This window comes from Lissotriton helveticus, chromosome 6, assembly GCF_964261635.1.
Source record: "Lissotriton helveticus chromosome 6, aLisHel1.1, whole genome shotgun sequence".
NCBI classification, from domain to species: domain Eukaryota; kingdom Metazoa; phylum Chordata; class Amphibia; order Caudata; family Salamandridae; genus Lissotriton; species Lissotriton helveticus.
In genome coordinates, this window is record NC_136067.1 from 80921140 (window position 1) to 80937032 (window position 15893).

A 15893-nucleotide genomic window follows, 5' to 3' on the forward strand; every position below is an offset into this window, starting at 1 on the left:
ACACACTCATTCCGGATAGGTGCGGCCATGGCAGCGGCTAGGTTGGGTTGGTCCTGGGATGCCATTAGGAGGGTTGGGCCCTGGTGGTCTCGATGCTGCAAACGCTATGTGCGTAAATGAAGGAAAGAGGGGGGGGGCTTTTGTTCTGGGTTAAATAGGGCCGCAGCTTGTGCGCTATTGTGGCTTTCGCATTGGTGCTAATCTCTTTTTCTTCGTAAGTTGCGTTCAGGGGCCGGGGGCTAAGACGGTTACCTGAATTGTTGGTCATTCCTGTGTTCAATGGGCCTCTAAGTGTGCGGACAGACAGGTATACGGCCGTAGCCTGGGACTGCGGAGCAGCCATCATGAGGTCCAGTGGTGGGGTAAGAGTGGAATGCGTTGGGGCACTCTGCTGCCCTGGTTGACGAAGAAGGTGGCTCAGCTGGGCTGCCTGGACATGATTGTTATCCACTTAGGAGAAAATGACTTGGTCAAGCAGTCGGGAGTGGAATTGCTGCATTTGATGCAACGGGACTTGGAGGCAATAAGGAGCAATCTGGCTGGCGCCTGTATTGTGTGGACTGAGTTTGTGCCACGACGTATCTGGAGAGGGGCAGTGAAGCCGGCAGCCATTGAAAGGGTGCGGCGCAAGTTGAATAGGGCTATGAGACTTTTTTGTGCTGAACATGGGATCAAAGTAAGTGCACGCATGCGCCTGCGGCTGGAGGAGCCCCTTCTTTTTCGCGACAATGGAGTGCACCATTCGTGCATGGGCAATGCATATTATTTGATGGAAATGGGGGATACTATCAGTCTGTTGTGGAATGAGTCTATCTTGTGCCGGCGGGATTGAGAACGAAAGGTGCACTGGTTTGGGGTGGGGCAGGTAACCGCCCTCTGGGGGTTCCCTGGTTGGCAGTACTTGGGAGGGGTGGGGAGTCCATGACGGGCATAATCACCCTTCCGGGGAGGGGGATACAGGTGCAGGATGGGGGTGTGGCAGGCAGGAATGCGATGGCTGGAGATGCTGGAGGAGGTTGAAAGAGAAGCGTGGAAGTGAATGATATAAGTGAAGAGGTCGTTGTGTGATTTGGGAGTTGAGTAATTGGAGTACGAGAGTGGATGATGGATGGAAGTATGAGGTTGGGGGATTGTTAACTGTTTATTTGTGTTAAGTTGAATTGGTTGTCAACCCTGTCCTAATAAATGGCCTTTTACGCTAAACTAACAGCGTGGAGTGGTTATTGCGCTAGGGGTGTTTTGTCTGGGAGAGGCGGCACGCGAATCCCTTCCTTTTTCGTGTGCACTCTTCTTTCCATTCTGGCGGGATGAGTGCGGGCCCTATTTTGAGACACTGAAGCGCGCAGCCAATGTATAAAAGCCACACGCTTCCGTGGACTTGGGCTTTATTTAGGGAAAGGGAGTCTGCTCCTTCATCGCTGCAGGCTGGGCTGTATGTGGCACTTTGTTGCCATGAAGGTGCCTGCGTTGATCTCCACCTAATTCCTAAAATATACATCATAACCTGCGCATTCTGCTGTTAAAAGAAAAATAACTTTGCCTAACTCCTACAAGTGAGACTCGATTCTGTCTATCAGCCTGAGAACTAATTGAACACCATAAAAAACAAGCATTGGCATATCCAAAAGGTCTCACCTTGGGGACCCTGTAAGTGTTTAGCCATGCAATGTTGATGTTGTTGCACCAAGGATATTGTGCTGCAAACTAAATACTTATAAGGTCCCAAAAGCTAGACCTATTGGCTATGCCAATGCTTGTTTATTTTGAGAGGGAGAGTACCGGCAGTTCTCAAGAGAAATGCAATATTTTTAATTGGAGAGTACCAGCACTTCTCAGAAACAAGCAGGTACTCTTGTACAGACTACCTGCACTTCTATTTTTCCTTGTTCCTGAGTGACATGGACATGGCCCTGGCATTAACCCCACAAGAGTTAGTGGTGCTGTGCTCACCCCTGTTGCCCTTTGAACTAGACCCCCCCTTACTGTTGCTACCCCAGCGAAGATACCAGGATGTGTTGAAGGCCAATGCCACTTGCCCCCCACCTGAATGGCCTTGCATAACCTGTGAGTGCTGATCCCTGGGGATCTGGGCGTACTCAGTGAAAGACTTTACCTAGGGGAACTTACACAACACATGGTGTACTCCAGAGGCCCCCTAGCATAGATATCTGCTACTAGATATTTTATCTCCACCCCCCCCCCCCCGGTCCCCTATGACTTTCCTTGGCTACATGGATCCGCCTTGTTTGGTGGGAGAACAGAGCTCACACCCCAACCCTGTGTTGAAGAACCTCCTGGCAACTATGTCATAACTGTGGGACAGCTACATGGCCTGGAGCCCATTGATTTATTATAGCCAGGGCTTTAAATGGGCCGGGTCTCACCAGTGCTAAGCACTGGTAGTTTTTTAAAAGGAGCCTCGAAACGGGTCTCTATCGGGCTCTGTTTTGTGCCCTGGCAAAGGCGGTCCTTGTTTTTTCCAGACTGCCGTGACAGCAGGCACATGATGTGCACGTGCCCACACTGCTCACTCCACACTTCTCACTAGTGGAGATGTTAGGGCATGACGTCATGCCAGGTGAGCGTTGTAGGGGAAGAAAAATCTTTTAAAGAGAGTCATTTTCTCTCTGGATTTCCCTTCTCTTCTTGAAACTCAGGAGCACAACATTGTTGTGGTGTCACCAGGGCTTTAAGTGGAAGCTTTTTCAATATTAAATACGAGCCATAGTTGCTGCTTATTTATCTTATGCAGTTAACAACCATTGACAAAGCCAATAGTCCTGACTTGTTGTAGGTTTGATGTTACTCGTATCATATATCTGGATGCAATGACAGAAACAGAAAAATACAAGTGGGGCTGCACACTATGCTAAGCACAGATTTTTAGCTTAGGTGTTTTTAAGACAAGCCCTTAATGTCATTGGCCACGCCCCTTTGAGAGACCCCCCCAGCTTTTTCATCCCACTTAAAGCCCTGATTATAGAGGATACTCTGCAGCCCTTGATCCTGGGTGGTTGTCAAACCTTGCACAGACTGCTATCGCTTTACCACAACACAATCACCCCTACACAACGTATGGACATTGCCTAGATGGGGAAGCAAAGGCTAAACAGGCAGGGACATCATCTGAAGGGGGGACCAATCCAGACTCACGCCCCAGGGGACTAGGGAGCCGCCCCCCCCCCAGTGGACCCATCCATCTCCAACCGGATAAAATACTTGCTGCCATAGTTTAACAGTTGGATTGTTGCTGGGGGACCACCTGGTGCTGGTGGGCTTTGAAGATCTGATGGAATCTGAGTCGGGACTTCGGACACTGTCCGTTTGTCTTCAATTTGAGTCCTCTTCTACAGCAGGGGGCATCTGTGATGTCGATTTTTCCTGTGGGCCTGTCTTTTCATTGGGTCGGACATGAGGACCTGAATTGAGACACATCTTGTCGTTGGTCGTAGTGGCTGGATTCAGTGCATAGACAAGCACTGAGAATTGCTCCGCAGACAGCTGAGTAGCAGATTTGATATCCTTTATTACTTTTAGCCTCTTTGATGTTGGGGGGGGGGGGGTTGTTCAGGGTTCTTGTAACATGCATGGCATCCCCTTGAGGCCCATGGCAGAGATATGTGTAAGTACAGTTGGTCGCTAGGCAGATTTCTGATCTGTTCACCATGTGCTGGGCTGGCACAACACTGACCTGGCATGTCTATCTTGGCCTGTTTCTCATAGATAACCTAACAACAACAGAATACCAGAGGGTCTTAAGAGGAAAACATAATTAATAGTATGTGTGAAACCGTTCAACAAATCAAATTGCAATGAGTCTTAAACAGAAAGGTTTCCATGACAACCTCGTGGATGGTCAAAGATACCCATCAGTCACCACTCGGAACCGCCCTTCATCATTTGGGTTTCTTCCATCGCCATCTACCCAGGCAGGTTATTCTCAAAAAAAGGGAAAGATCAAGATGTAGATAGATCTTCTTAGTTGAGAAAACCGGTAGTATGGTGTACCACTCCTCACAATAAATGAGTGGAATAGTGTAGGGTAACTGATGCAGTGCAGTGCTAAAGGTGAATAAATAATAATGCAAAAAAGTAAAGTGTGTGTTAAAATTTGGATGAGGGAGTACAGAACAAACTTTATTCAGGTGATACTCACTCCACCAAGGTTAAAAAATTTCTGTGAAGACAGTTCGAAGATATATACTGTCTATAGATGGAACCAGGTCTACATGTTTCAGCAAATAAGGGACAACTGCGTCCTTGCCTTCCTCAGGACCTTACGACAAACTAACCGCTACTGCAAAATTATAAGAATCAAAATGTGTTAAATAAGTGACGAAAACAGATTACACAGACAAGTACAGGTTATGCCGTTCACATAACTTGCAAGAAATGAAAGCCTCACCCCACCTGGCAGCGGCTTAGATGCCGGCGCTGAAGTACCGACGGACAGAGCGGTGCTTCACTCTATCCCTGAGCCGCTGCCAGGTGGGGTGAGGCTTTAATTTCTTGCAAGTTATGTGAACGGCATAACCTGTAAAGAAGGAGACAAGACTCTTTCACCTAGAAGCTACAGGTGATCTCTGTAATTGTCTGTGTAATCTGTTTTCGTCACTTATTTAACACATTTTGATTCTTATAATTTTGCAGTAGCGGTTAGTTTGTCGTAAGGTCCTGAGTAAGGCAAGGACGCAGTTGTCCCTTATTTGCTGAAACATGTAGACCTGGTTCCATCTATAGACAGTATATATCTTCGAACTGTCTTCACAGAAATTTGTTTACCTTGGTGGAGTGAGTATCACCTGAATAAAGTTTGTTCTGTACTCCCTCATCCAAATTTTAACACACACTTTACTTTTTTGCATTATTATTTATTCACCTTTAGCACTGCACTGCATCAGTTACCCTACACTATTCCACTCATTTATTGTGAGGAGTGGTACACCATACTACCCGTTTCTCAACTAAGAAGATCTATCTACATCTTGATCTTTCCCTTTTTTTGAGAATAACCTGCCTGGGTAGATGGCGATGGAAGAAACCCAAATGATGAAGGGCGGTTCCGAGTGGTGACTGATGGGTATCTTTGACCATCCACGAGGTTGTCATGGAAACCTTTCTGTTTAAGACTCATTGCAATTTGATTTGTTGAACGGTTTCACACATACTATTAATTATGTTTTCCTCTTAAGACCCTCTGGTATTCTGTTGTTGTTATGTTACTATTGGGGTTATAGACAGAGCTCGGTCTATAAATATTCCCTCGGGTCCCACCTTATCGTTATGTTGTTGTTGTCTCATAGATAACCCCCAGCCGGTTGACTGGTGGTGTTGTTCTTTAGATTATGCTTCACAATATTCAGTTAGGATGGCCGGCCATTGCTGTATTGCCCTTGGGGTGGGAGTTTATGGTTGTGGGTTCTTTTGGCTTTTCTCTTTTTTTGCACAAGGTCCACACTAAGGGGGTCATTAGGCAACGCCGACATCGAAAGGCAGGTGGTTTTTGCCATTGGGGGCCTGTAGCGGGCTCCCAAGGGATTCTAGGGGGTGGGGGTGCACATGGGGGGTAACTATGGTACCCCCCTGCATTTCAATGTACAACCGAGCAGGCATCACGCGATGCCTGTCACGTTGTGCATTGAAAGGCACAACTTGCTGTTGTGTCATTGCGGCGGGTGGTGCTTTCAGCACCGCCCGCTGCAATGTTACAAATGCGGCATGTACCCGCCAGTGTGGCGGGCGCATCCTAATTGTGGTTGCGGGACTGCCGCAAGCATTGCGGATGGTCCAGTTTCCCCGGAGTGTGGCAGGCAGACAAAGTCCGCCCGCCATACTAATGACCCCCTTAGCATCAATGGGTGGAGGTATGCGTGTGGGGAGGTTCTGGGTGACACTGGAGGTCCATGCTCTTTGTGAATTTCCATGGCTGACCGCCAAAAGGCACTGACCTTCTTGTCCTGTAACATTAGGGGGGTGGGATCGGCCTCCAAGAGACACAACATTAACAGATATTTAAAGCTACAGGGGGTGCAGGTAGCCATGCTTCAAAAAACACATCTAACTGGGGACAGGATCGATTGGTTGAGGCGCAGGTGGAGGGGCCTGCTGTAGGCCACCTCATACTCTGCCTTTGCCAGGAGAACCTTTATTTGGACGGGGATCCCCTTTGAGCTTGTTCGCTCTGCCATTGATTAGGAGGGTAGGTATGTATTCCTTGAGGGTTGGTTGCTAGGGAAAGAGGTAACACTGGGTAGTGTTTACGCTCCAAATCAGGACCATGTGGCCTTCTTTCGGTCCCTCTCTGTGCTTCTGGCGGTACGCCACAGTGATAGTCTACTGCTGGGCGGTGATTTTAATTGTTTGGGGGATGTGCTGTTGGACCACTCCACCCCTCCATTCTGGGTGCACTAGCGGAGGGCCTGGGGACTGGCTAGAACATTGGGAGCTAGCAGATATTTGGGTGACCTAGAACGGGGAGGATCTGAATTACTCATACTTCTCTCACATCCAAGGTCTTCATACCGGGATAAAGTGGTTTGTGTGTTCTCCTGAGCACAGCCAATATATCACCAATTCTGAATATTTGGGACAAGCATTGTCAGACCGCAGCCTTATCCTGCTGGGGTTTCAAACCTGTGGGAGACCTACCGGTGGGGGTACCGGTCTCCTGGTTTAGGCAACTACACACTCTGTTGCATGACTTGATAAGGGATGGGGGTCGACATCATGGGTCATGGACTGTCCTCCGGCGTGTCCCTGAAGAGGGTGGTCTGAGTGCTCTGGATTTTGAATAGCATTTTTTGTCTTCCCATCTTCAGTGGGTCACGTTGTAGCTTGATGTGGCTAATCAGGACGCGCTAGGAGCTGTGGAATAGTCAGCCAATCTGGTAGTTTTACTAGCAAAACTGAGCTGTCCAGCAGTGGTAATCCCTTTCTATGGCGCTGAAATGTTGGTGCTGTTGTGTCTTGAGAACTGTGAGAGTACCCTTAAATGCCCCAGCGCTTCCATTGGGGGGACTTCCACATGGTGAGGTCCTGAAGTAACGTTCAGGAACAATTCTTCATGTAAATGGATATTTATTAGTAACTTCTTCCAGCTAACAGGAAAAGCTCAAAAACAAGTCTACAGCTACACTTAATCTGCACTCTACATTCCAAGCTAATGCAGAATACAGTAACACTCTCTAGAATACAAACATGTTCCACCTTCTGTAAAATAAATCTATTCTAATACAAACCCATTACTACACATCGCTTTTCTTCAATAAAAACATACTAACATCCCCCACATTTAAAAAACAAAAAAAACCAAATTAATAAAAATGAATTTCTAGTAAAATCAAGTGGAACAAATATAATCATCAAGTTTTTTCGGTTTAACAATGTTTCTTTGAAAACTACTGACTTTACCATCAATCCTACCATCTGGAACATTAGATTGACTAACAACATCAGTATTGGCACTATTGATGTCACTATTGATACATTCAGGGGTTTTAGAAAAAACAACAGGTTCAAAAATTTGACCACAAGTGATATTTGGGGTAATCCACCAATATCTGCCAGAATTACATTCTAAAACATCGTCATGTACAGTTTCACAAAAGTCAAAGTTTGTAGCTAAAGATAATTTACTGATATGATAAACAGAACCATCAGATAATTTGACTGTCTTTTTATATACCTTCACAACTTTCTTAGGAGAACTACACTTATCCTTCCCTTTTGCAATTTTTGACTGGATTTGACGGGTACCCATTGACCTTCATGTAAAGTAACATCTTTAACACCATTTTTTTAATAATAATATGCAATATTTTTTGTTGTGACTTCACAATACGTTCCTTAATGTCATTTACTTCCCAATTTACTTTGTTACCTTTGTTCATCCCGCCTGGATTGACTTTCGAAAGTGGTATTCTGCCTCTCATGACACTGAAAGGGCTATGAGCAATTGAGTCATGGACAGTGACTCTATAGCTCCATACCATTTTCATTAGTTCAATGTCCAAATTCTTTCTGTTATGTAAAGCTTGTTTTAAAGTACCTTTTATAACTCTATTGACCCTTTCTACAACAACATTTCCTCTAGGATGATAACGTGCTGAGAATTTGTGCTCAATGCTAGCATGATTTTAAAATGGTTTCATTTCTAGAGATTTAAACTAGACTCCATTATCGGTGAGTAAAGATTTAGGAAAACCTTCTCTAACAAAGATTCCTTCAAGAAATGTTATCATAGAACATGTGTCAACTTTTGTTACAATTTCCAATTCCAGCCATTTCGAAAACACATCCATTAAAACAATAATGAGTTTTTGAGAACCGTCACTCCAAGATATGGGACCCATAATATCTAATGCTACATCCTACCAAGGTAAATTAGGACAAGGAAGAGAACTCAAAGGAGGATTCACCGTTTTTTTGTGATTTGTCAGCTGTTTCACAATCAATACAAGATCTGACAAAATGATCTGTTTCAATATCAATTTTTGGCCACCAATATAGATTTAACATTTTGTTTGGTTCGCGAGATACCAGGAGGTCCTTTGTGACAAAGCGAAACAATTTTATTTCTTAAATTAGAAGGAGGAATAATTTTCTCTCCTCTAACTAAGAACGATCCCTCAGTACCTAATTAATTTCGTACTTCCCAAAACGCTTTCAACTCACCTGGAAGTTCATCTTGATCAGAAACAAGCCATCCATTCTCAACTTTACGTTTAACTGTTTGTAATACCTCATCATTAGATTGTGTATCCATCCATTCTTTCTCTTGTAATCCTTTGCAGTCTTCACTGACAAAAATCCCTGCAACACAAACATCATTCCAAGGATTTGTGTCAATTTCTGTTAACGGTAACGACATCCTGCTCAAAAAATCTGAAGTGGTGTTCATTTTAGCTGGTAGATACTGGACTATGTAAATACAATCTTGTAGTCTCATTGACAACCTTGCAATCCTAGCAGATACCCTTGATAAACCATCAGTAGTAAGGACCTTTGTTAAAGGTTTATGGTCGGTTCTTACAACAAATTCTCTTCCCCAAACTTTCTAAAATGTTCAAGGGCCCAAACACACGCTAGTGTCTCCCTTTCTATGACCGACTATCTTTCTTCAGCAGGAGAAAGTGACCTAGAGGCAAAGGCAATCACATTTTCACTGCCATTGATAGCAGCTTGTGAAATAACTGCACCTAAGCCTTTTCCACTGACATCAGTGGTAATAAAAATCTTTGCTTAAGGGTCAAATCCTTTCAAAGTAGGAGACTTGGCAATGGCAGACTTGAATGACAATTGACATAAATCTGATTTGTTCTTAAGTAAAGAGCGCATTTCGTGTGTTTTTTTGGAAAATATTTCTACAAATTTGGAGTAATACTCCGCAAGCCCTAAAAAGGAACAGAGTTCGTCTTTATTCTGAGGTGATGGTGCCTTGAGAATAGCTTCAATTATTTTTTTTCTTAGGTGTGATACCATCACGACCAATTTCATGACCAAGATAGGTAACATTGGATTCAGCAAATTTGCATTTACTGATCTCACCAGTTAATCCCTTCTTTTCACAAACCTGCAGCACCATTCTTAAAGTGTTATCATGATGTTTTTTGTTTTTTCCCATGATGAGAATATCATCCTGGAAAAAAATAACATCACGGATGTCCCCGAACAATTGAGACATGAGTCTTTGAAAGGCCGCCGATGCCAACCCGAACGGCATGCAACCGAATTGGTTACATCCGAATGGTGTGCAGAACGCTGTCAATTGTTTACATTCAGGATCAAGCATGATTTGATGGTATGCTGAAGATAAGTCGAGTGTGAAGAACCACTTCGCATCTCTAGTTCAAGACAGCATTTCATCAATACGGGGCAGAGGAAATTGGCAATCTAATTCAAAAAATATTCTTTCCATTCGTTCCATTGAATAATAGGTTCTCCAGGAGAAGATAGGAATTCTTTTGGGGTGCTTAAATCAAATAATCCCCTCTTGGGGGTGCCTCACTTCAAGTATTAGCATCAGTAGACATAGTGATGACAGTCAAGTTGCAAAGTAGTTAAAATTATGTCCAAAATTTACTTACTCCTCTCCTTTTTTTCATTTTTTTTATGAAGAGAGAATATCGGAATGCAAATGAAAATCCGGCTCCGAAATAGTCAAATTGCACAGTTGTCAGTACAATACCCAAAATGTACTTACTTTCTTTTTTCTGTATGAAGAAAGTGTATCGGACTGTAAAGTCCGTGAAAATCCGATTCCGAAATTCACCAAAAGAGCTGCGAGTGTCCAAAGTATTAGCTGCGAGTGTAACCTTGGTTAAATGAAGCAGATGACTCCATGAGGAGATCCACATCAATTTATAAAAAATAACATGTATCTTTATATATATTTAAGCAATTTGCTCAGGTAATGTATGGTTTTCATAAGAAATACTTTCATATTTAAAAAATAGACAGTGCAATTCTCAGAATCTGCAATGTTATCCTATTGGAGGAAGAACAAGTATGGCATTCAGGTAGGGTACCGCGACTTACGGGACCAATCTACAGGAGTTGAAGTGAGTGATGGGCAAGGTCCAAGGCACCACCAGCAAGACACTAGCAACGGTACTAGGGTGGCCGGGTGCACAGGTGCAAAAGCTGTGTCAGGTGCACAATGTAAGTCTATGGAGCTCAATCTTCACGCAGAGAGGCTGCAGGCTCGGACTGCAAGGCAAGTCGGGCTGAACCAACAGGGAGGCTCAGGGCTCATGATGTTCAGGGATGTAGGGACACCTTTGGTCCTCTTCTCCACAGGCCAGGAGCGACAGATGCAGAGATGTCTTTAGGAGTCAGGTTTTCCTTAAAGGGAGCCTTTGGTAAATGAGGCCTGAGAACAGAGGCTGCAGGCGAAGTCAGGAAGACCTAGAGAGGCAAAACCACAGTGGACTCTGTCTCTGGAGGGCTAGGGGACCACGCTTGCACAGTTGGTCCACTTCTACTCAAGGCTTGGAGCAATAGGTGTAGTAGTGTCCTTATGATTTGGGTTTTTGGGGTCTTGGAGTCATCTCAGATCTCTTGCGCTGCTTGCAGAATGCAGGGAAACAGCTATGCTGCTCCACAGGAGTTCTTGGTTACTAGGTGAAGTGCTGGCTGGTCTCCCAGGCTTTGGAGACGTAGCAGCTGCAGGACAAGTCATCTTTTGGTGCATTGTCAAAGTCAGCAAGCAGATCGGCAGGGTTGGCGCCAAGTTAGTTGCTGGGTCTTCAGTTCTTGCTCTTTGCGACTCTTTACATTCATATTCTTTCAGGTCGACAGGATCTGAATACTGACTTTAGGGGCATTAGGGGAGTGTAGGATAGTAGCCAATGGGCTACCAACCCCTGGGGTCACTATGCCCATTATAAGACCACATCCTGTGGGAAGTGGACATAACCCTGTCCCAGAATTCTTAAGATTGCCATCACAAAGATGGCCAACTACGAAAATTTGTGTCCATTTCAGTTAGTCCACCTTAGGGTTGGTACTAGCCTGTAGGTGGGCATGCCTCCCTGACTGGCTAATTTTCCCACCTGTCCAGATGCCAAATGGCTCTAGACAAAGGGGGTCAGCTTCCTTTCCTGTCAGGGGAGCCAGATTTGCATTCTAAAGGCGGTAGCTTCTTTGAAGCCTGCCTGCTTGGGAATGCTAATCAGTAGGTCATCCCGAGGTAGGGGGTGCGTCTCCTAGACTTCTTGCCAGACTATGGAGCAGTAGACCACAGCATTCTGCGACTGGAGCTTAAGAAACGGGCGAGGGAATAAGGGCTGGCCCCTGTCTAAATGTAAGCATCCCCCCATAATAGGAGCCAGCAGATATGAATGGGATCGTCAGGCCACCCCTCCCTCAAAGTGCAGTGTGCAATCCCACAGGGCTCCTCCATTTCCCTTCTTCGCTTTTCCGTAGTCTTCCCATGACACTATACTGGACCTACAGCAGGTCCAGTTCCAAATCTACACGGATGACACCCAGATTCACGTCCGCCTGGAGAAAGGCGCAGGCGGACATGTGGAAGTGACGGGGCACCCAGGGTAAATCAACCATTGGATGAAGAAGGGTTTCTTCTGTCTGAATGGAACAAAGACCAAAGACTTAATCCTTGGAGGGGATGTCATTGAATTGCCCCTGCTTTGAAGGACCAACCATTTTAGACTCACACCATGTCCTACACAACAAGTTAGAAATCTGGGAGCCATTTTTAGCCCAGACCTCAACTTCATTCATCATCCATATGATCATCAATAGAAGGAACTTTTCACTTTTGCTCTTGTGGAAAATCCTCCTTCACCTGCAAACAATCCAATAGCGAAACTGGATCACTGATAATGTCATGCTTTGACTATTGCATTGTAATCTAAACCGGCCAGTCCAAATACAGGGCTTGAGAGAGCACAAACCCAGGCAGTCTGCACGTGCCTACACCTATGGAGAGGAGCATGTCAAGCCAGCCCTGAAAGTGGAAACCCAGAAGAACATTCATAACACGCTGCTTAAGGCACCCATGAGGTGGCTGCCTCCAAACGTTGGGTGGCCATAAAGTACCAGCCCTGTAATTGCATTTGGATTCTTACTACACTCAAAACTCTCCTTCGAAAGATTAAAATATTGTGGGAAAAAGCTACCACATTGCGGTTCACAACTGAAACTTTCAATGAATGCTCAGACGCCCTGGATGCGCTAATGCATAATTGTATATTGTTTCCTTTGTGCTATAATTGCAAAACTGTCAATAAAGAGCAATTAAATTTTTTTAAAAAGGAGTTCAAGGCCCGCAATGGTGGAACTCCCTCAGTCCTGCACTTCAAGTTGAGTGCAATTATTTTAAATTCAGGAAACCCCTGAAAACCGAACTCGTCCTTGAGAGAACATATTTGAACCAGGTGTTGATGAATGGTTGCACAGATTGATGCTGTGGTGGCGCTGAGTGATGTTGTGATGGCGAATGAGTGATGCTGTTGCGTTCAGTGATGCTGTGGTAGCACATAATGATGTTGCGGTGCCCCTGAGTGATGGTGTGGTGGTGCAGAGTGATGCTGTATGCTATGCTATGTTTTGTTTATGTTTTGTTTTGCTATCCTATGCTTTGTTTTGTTATGCTATGTTTTGTTGTGTTTTGTTATGCTATGCTATGTTTTGTTGTGTTTTGCTATGCTTTGTTATGCTATGCTATGTTTTGTTATGCTATGCTATGTTTTGTTGTGGTTTATTATGCTAGGCTTTGTTTTGCTATGCTATGTTTTGTTATGCTATGTTTTGTTCTGCTATGCTATGTTTTGTTTTGCTATCCTATGTTTTGTTTTGTTTTGTTATGCTATGCTTTGCTATCCTATGCTTTGATTTGTTATGTTATGCTGTCTTTTGTTATGCTATGCTATGTTTTGTTATGCTATGCTATGTTTTGCTAGGCTATGTTTTGTTATGCTATGCTATGTTTTGTTTTGCTATCCTTTGTTTTGTTTTGTTATGCTATACTATGTTTTGCTATCCTATGCTTTGATTTGTTATGTTATGCTATGCTGTGTTTTGTTATGCTATACTATGTTTTTTATGCTATGCTATGTTTTGCTATGCTATGCTTTGTTATGCTGTGCTATGTTTTGTGTTTTGTTAAGCTATGCTATGTTTTGTTGTGTTTTGCTATGTTTTGTTATGCTATGTTTTGTTGTGTTTTGTTATGCTATGCTATGTTTTGCTATCCTATGCTTTGATTTGTTATGTTATGCTATGCTGTGTTTTGTTATGCTTTGTTTTGCTATGCTATGCTATGTTTTGCTATGCTATGCTTTGTTATGCTGTGCTATGGTTTGTTATGCTATGCTATGTTTTGTTGTGTTTTGTTAAGCGATGCTATGTTTTGTTGTGTTTTGCTATGTTTTGATATGTTATGTGGCGTGTTTTGTTATGCTATTTTTTGTTATGTTATGTTATGCTATGTTTTGTTATAGTATGCTATGTTTTGTTATGCTATGCTGTTTTGTTTTGCTATCCTATGCTTTGTTTTGTTATGCAATGCTATGCTTTGTTGTGTTTTGTTAAGCTATGCTATGTTTTGTTATGCTTTGTTATGCTATGCTATGTTTTGTTATGCTATGCTAAGCTTTGTTTTGTTATGCTATGTTGTGTTTTGTTATGCTATGCTATATTTTGTTTTGTTATGCTATGCTATGTTTTGTTATGCTTTGCAATGCTATGTTTTGTTATGTAGGATATGTTTTGTTGTGTTTTGTTATGCTATGCTATGTTTTGTTGTGTTTTGCTACGCTTTGTTATGCTATGCTATGTTGTGTTGTGTTTTATTATGCTATGCTTTGTTTTGCTATGCTATGTTTTGTTATGCTATGCTAAGCTTTGTTTTGTTAAGCTATGTTGTGTTTTGTTATGCTATGCTATGTTTTGTTTTGGTATGCTATGCTATGTTTTGCTATGCTTTGCAATGCTACGTTTTGTTATGTAGGATATGTTTTGTTGTGTTTTGTTATGCTATGATATGTTTTGTTGTGTTTTGTTATGCTATGCTATGTTTTGCTATGCTTTGCAATGCTATGTTTTGTTATGTATGATATGTTTTGTTGTGTTTTGTTATGCTATGCTATATTTAGTTGTGTTTTGCTATGTTTTGTTATGCTATGCTTTGTTTTATGTTATGCTATGTTTTGTTATGTTCTGCTGTTTTGTTCTGCTATGTTTTGTTGTGTTTTGTTATGCTATGCTATGTTTTGTTCCACTATGCTGTTTTGTTTTGCTATGCTTTGTTTTGCTATGCTATGCTTTGTTGTGTTTTGTTATGCTATGCTATGCTTTGTTGTGTTTTGCTATGCTATGTTTTGTTTTGTTACGCTATAATTTGTTTTGCTATGCTATGTTTTGTTTTTCTATCCTATGCTTTGTTTTGTTATGCTATGCTATGTTTTGTTATGCTATGCTGGTGAGGGTGTGTGAGTGTGTGTGAGTGTGTGTGTGAGGGTGAGTGAGTGAGGGTGAGTGAGTGAGGGTGAGTGAGTGAGAGTGAGGGGGTGAGGGAGTGTGAGGGTGAGGGGGTGTGAGGGTGAGGGTGTGTGAGTGAGAGGGTGTGAGGGTGAGGGGGTGTGAAGGGTGAGGTGGTGTGAAGGGTGAGGGGGTGTGAAGGGTGAGGGGGTGTGAGGGTGAGGGGGTGTGAGGGTGAGGGGGTGTGAGGGTGAGGGGGTGTGAGGGTGAGGGGTGTGAGGGTGTGAGGCTGTGAGGCTGTGAGAGTGGGTGAGGGTGTGAGTGAGGGTGTGTGAGGGTGAGAGGGGGTGAGGGGGTGTGAGGGTGTGTGAGGGGTGTGAGGGTGAGGGGGTGTGAGGGTGAGGGGGTGTGAGGGTGAGTGAGGGTGAGTGATGGTGGGTGAGGGTGGGTGAGGGGGTGTGAGGGGGTGTGAGGGGGTGTGTGAGGGTGAGGGGTGCGAGGGTGTGGGGGTGTGAGGGTGTGGGGGTGTGAGGGTGAGGGGGTGTGAGGGGGAGGGGGTGTGAGGGGGAGGGGTGTGAGGGGGAGGGTGTGGGGTTGTGAGGGTGTGGAGTTGTGAGGGAGAGGGGGGTGAGGGTGTGAGGGAGAGGGGGGTGAGGGTGTGAGGGTGAGTGTGTTAGGGTGAGAGGGTGTGAGGGTGAGGGAGGGTGAGGGAGGGTGAGGGTGAGGGAGGGTGAGGGTGACGGGGTGTGTGAGGGTGGGGGTGTGAGGGTGAGGGGGTGTGAGGGTGAGGGGGTGTGAGGGTGAGGGGGTGTGAGGGTGAGGGGGTGAGGGGGTGTGAGGGGGTGTGAGGGTGAGGGGGTGTGAGGGTGAGGGGGTGTGAGGGTGAGAGGGTGTGTGAGGGTGAGAGGGTGTGTGAGGGTGAGAGGGTGAGTGAGGGGGTGTGTGAGGGT

At 44.5% G+C, this 15893-nt stretch overlaps 1 long non-coding RNA gene across 2 annotated transcripts in view; it reads right to left on the reverse strand.

Moving 5' to 3' along the window:
- The window catches only part of LOC144761221 (uncharacterized), a 415720-nt gene that overhangs the window by 350539 nt on the left and 49288 nt on the right, over positions 1–15893 (reverse strand). For both annotated transcript variants that reach the window (XR_013595636.1, XR_013595635.1), the window contains exon 2: positions 8674–8811. This is a non-coding gene — a long non-coding RNA (uncharacterized LOC144761221). The remainder of the gene's footprint in view (positions 1–8673; positions 8812–15893) is intronic.